Source organism: Castor canadensis, chromosome 5, assembly GCF_047511655.1.
Source record: "Castor canadensis chromosome 5, mCasCan1.hap1v2, whole genome shotgun sequence".
Lineage (NCBI taxonomy): Eukaryota > Metazoa > Chordata > Mammalia > Rodentia > Castoridae > Castor > Castor canadensis.
The window spans coordinates 149,643,586-149,648,279 of NC_133390.1; the positions used below are offsets into that span (position 1 = coordinate 149,643,586).

General features: G+C 35.1%; 1 non-coding gene across 1 annotated transcript; it reads right to left on the reverse strand.

Annotated features, from left to right (window-relative positions):
* Positions 1 to 3,365: 3,365 nt before the first annotated feature.
* Positions 3,366 to 3,438, reverse strand: Trnag-acc (transfer RNA glycine (anticodon ACC)). Its single transcript has one exon. It is a non-coding gene; the product is annotated as a tRNA-Gly (tRNA).
* Between the last annotated feature and the right edge of the window lie 1,256 nt (positions 3,439 to 4,694).

Below are 4,694 nucleotides of genomic sequence, written 5' to 3' on the forward strand. Positions count from 1 at the left end.
GTTCTTAAATAAAAGCATAATTTTAAAAAGACAGAACATTTCAGGATTATTATCAGAAACTTCCCAATTGTTTTCATGCCATCAAAGTGTGGTTTTGTTTGAACATAAATTGTATTATATTTTCTATATAATCCTACAAACTTCCAGTCCTTGAAAATGCTGTCATTGGCTATTAAATTTCACAGGCAACCTATTCTAAACCATTTTATGGATGTTTTGTCCTACTGAAGGTTGAACCCGGGATTCAATGTCTCCTTTTATTTCCCTTCTACTTGTTTAGTGCCCTTGAATCTTATCTTTTATTAGCTGCTTTTTTGTTTTTCCATATAGGACGAGGAAGAAGCAATAAATAGGCATAGAACCACTACATATCAAATTGACTCCTCACAGCACTTTGGTGGGGTGGAGGGGTGGTGTGAAAGATTGAAACTCCTGGCTTGAAGAGGTTTGGGTATAATATGACACCGCACACATACGCGCACACATGCCTCTCAGCTCCTTTATTTCCTGAATAGGCTTAGAAGCCAAATTTAATCTCTCTTTCTGGATTTAAGTGTCTTCACTTTGCTTTGTGTGGCCTATTTGTTTTGACAACTTTGTGACAAAATCATTATTATATCAACTTTCCAGTGACTAAGGAAAAAGCCAAAGAAAGTCTTATAAACTTTAGTTCCCATGTTAGTCTTGTAAATGTGGAAAACATGAAATACAACTTTTTGACAGCTATGAAATTGTCACATGATGAAAATGGGCCTGTATAATTAAGTTTTATATTTTTCACATTAACAATAGCATGAGTAGCTAAAAATATAGACGTCATCCAGATAGCACTCTCAATATAATGTTTGGGTTAAAAAAATTCAAATTCGTGTTTGGCTATGTCAATATAAACAAACAATATAATAACTTCTTCTCAGGCTCCATCCCACACTTATAACATAAATGCAGACAGGGTTTATGAATTCAGGCACCTCTAGAATAATACCTCTAGTTTTATTAAACATATAAGTAATATTGGAATCATATATAGTTCAATAAAATAGACCCAAAATTATTATCTTTGAGAGTCCTGTTTTTCATAAAACAATATTGTTAGATGTAAAACATGGTTTTTGTTTTCTATAATTGGTCTAAATTAATTTGTATGTTGGAAATTTTATCAAAGTATATATAAATCATAAGTGAATACCTCAATGTATTTTCACAAACTGAGTACTTTTATATAATCAGCTCCCAGATCAAAATAATAGGACATAAATAGCTCCAGAAGCATTCTTGGGATCCCTTTGACTGAACTCCCTACCCATCCAAAACCTCCCGAGTACCTTTCTCCCATATTGGTCAGTTTTGCTCATTTTCAATTTTTTTATGAGTTGAATGATAAGTAGCTAATTTTAGCACTCAATTCATATATTTTATGTATTCCCACCTCCTGAATAAGACATTCCATGACAGAAATTGAATAAAACACACAACTTAAATATGTCAAATATAAATGAAGACTTTAAATAAAATGCATATACCACAATAAAATTCATAAATAAAAAATAAGTATTTACACACAGGATCCTAGGCCTCCTTCTGTTCCTTGCAGATTATGAAAAATACATAAGATTCAAAAAGATAATGATAATAAACAAATATTGACCTTCTCTACATTAGATATGATTCTAAGAAGTATTGACAGAACACATCATTTAATTCTCACAACAGCCTTATCAGACAGAGCTTCACTGAGAAAACAGAACTGGTGAGTTATCTAAGACCACACAACTAGAAAGTGGGAGAGGGGAATTGGGTTTGTGAGTTTTCTTGGTTAGCCACTAAATTGAAACTGTTTTCTCAATAAGAGCCATTTCTTCTCCTTCCTATGCCCAATGCTTACAGTACACTGAAGAATAGTAACACAAACTTCTGAACATACTTGTCAAGATAATTAAGCAAGAAACATCTTATATTTTATTTGTGTGAAATATGGAGCTCTAAGAAAATAGACAACAATTGTGGATGTTTTAAAGCCTTGGTTACTTGGAACATCTAATTGGCCAAAAGAAGCAGTCTCATAAGGAAGAGTAAGATGATAGATAAAACATACCAAAGGCAGGAATAAATAAAACCACACACATACTTTTAGACCAGTAGTTCTCTAGTACAGGCTATTTTTACCTCATAGGGGTTATTTCACAATCTGAAGACACTTTTTTAATTATAAATTTTTATTAGGATACATTCATTGTACAGAGGGGATTCAGAGTGACAATTCCAAATAGGCTTGTATCGTACATTGATTACATCACTCCCACTGTCTCTCCTCCTCAACCTCCTCCCTGCCCCACTTAAGCAATTATAAGAGGTTTCTTTGTTCTATTTCATACAAATATCTGAAGTCCATCGACCATATACCCTTACCTTAATTTCCTTCATTCACCCTCCCTCTTCCCACTAGTACCCCCCACCTACACGCTGTACCTATTTTACACTCTTGTCTTTTGTTATTAATATTTAAGTTGATGTTCAAAAGGGATTTCTCTATGTATCCCCACTGTGAGTATACTTTACTTTGGTCTAATCAACCCCTTCCATTACTCCCCTAACCCATTTACGCCCTACCCCCCATTTATTTGTGGTAATAGGGTTTTAATTCAAAGCCTATACCTTGAACCTTTCACCAGCCCTTTCTTGTGATGGGTTTTTTTGAGATAGGGTCTTGCAAACTGTTTGCCTGTCCTGGCTTCAAACAACAATCCTCCTGATTTCTGCTTCCTAAGTAGCTAGGATTATAAGCATGAGCCACTGGCCCACCACCCATTTTTCAACAGCTTTCAATACATATTGTTATATTTTCTGTCTTCACAGATGTTATGTTTTATGATATTATTGATGCTCCATCATTCTCTTTTCCTTTCCCTCTTTCTGCAAGTTCCATTAAGTAGTTCCACTATTACAAACATGTTCTACATTAAGAGTTTGTATTTAATCATGCTTGTTTTTGTGTCTATGTTTATATTTTGGACCTATATTCCACTTATGAGAGAAAACATGTGTCCTTTGTCTGTCTTGACCTGGCTTACTTCACTTAACATGATGTCTTCCAATTGCATCCATTTACCTTCAAACCATATGTCATTATTACTTATGGCTGAGTAAAACTCCATTGTATATATTTAACACATTTTCTTGATCTGTTCATCAGTTGTAGTACAACTGGGTTGTTTCCATAGCTTGGCTGTTATGAATAGTGCTGTGATGAACATCAGTATACAGGTGTATTTATTGTATCCAGACTTATATTCATTTGGGTAGATGCCCAAGAGTGGTATCACTGGATCATATGGCAGTCTCTGTCCTTAGATTTTTTTTTTTTTTGGCAGTACTGGGGTTTGAACTCAGGGCCTCATGCTTGGTAGGCAGATGCTTTACCACTTGAGCCACTCTGCCAGTCTTGTATTTAGCTTTTTAAGGAATCTCCATACTGCTTTCCATATGGTTGTACTAATTTGCATTCCCACCAACAGTGCATAAGGGTTCCTGTTTCTCCACATCCTCACCAGCATTTGTTGTTGTTTTTGCCCTAGGACATGGCTATTCCAACTGTGGTGAGATGAAATCTAAGTGTTGTTTTGATTTTCATCTCTTTTATAACCAGACAAGTTAAGCACTTCATGTATTTACTGGTCATTTGTACCTCTTCCTTTAAGAAGTCCTGTTTAATTCATGTGCCCATTTCTTTATTGGGATGTTGATTCTTTGGGGGTTGAGTTTTTTGAGTTCCCTGTAGATTCTGGATATTAGTCCCTTATCAGATGAATTGCTGGCAAAGATTTTCTCCTATTCTGTGGGCTTTCCCTTGAGTCTAGTGACTGCTTCATTTGCTGTAAGAAGACTTTAAGTCCCATTTGTTTATTTTTGTCTTAGATACTGAGCCTCTTGAGTTCTGTTTAGGAAGTCATTCCCTATACCTATATGTTGCACTGCATTTCCTATTACTTCCTGTAATTGTTTCAAGGTTTTAGACCTTATATTAAGGTGTTTGATACACTTTGAATTTATTTTGGTACAGGATGAGAGACAGGGATCTGGTTTCAGTCTTCTATATGTGGATATCCAGTTTTCCCAGCAACATTTGTTGAAGAGGCTCTTCTCTCCATTGTGTGTTTTGGGCTCCTTTGTCAACGATCAATTGGCTGTAGCTGCGTGGGTTTATGTCTGGGTCTTCTATTCTAATTCATTGGTCTTCATGTCTGTTTTTGTGCCAATACCATGTTGTTTTATTGTTGGAACTCTGTAGTATAGTTTGAAGTGAGGAGTTGTGATACCTCTAGCATTAGAATTTTTGCGCAGAATTGCTTTGGCTATTTGAGGTCTTTTGTGCTTCCATATCCATTTAGGATTGATTTTTCTGTTTTTGTGAAGAATGTCATTGGAATTTTGATAAGGATTACATTGAACATATATATTGCTTTTGGTAGTGTTGCCATTTTCGCCGTGTTGATTCTACCAATCCATGAGCATGGGAGATCTTTCCATCTTCTGATGTGCTCTTTGATTTCTCTCTTCAGTGGTTTATAATTTTCATTGAAAAGGTCTTTAGTTTCTTTCATTAATTTTATTCTAAGGTACTTCATTATTTTTGAGGCTATTGTAAATGGGATTGTTTCCCTGATTTCTTTCTCAGTCTGTACATTGTTGGTATA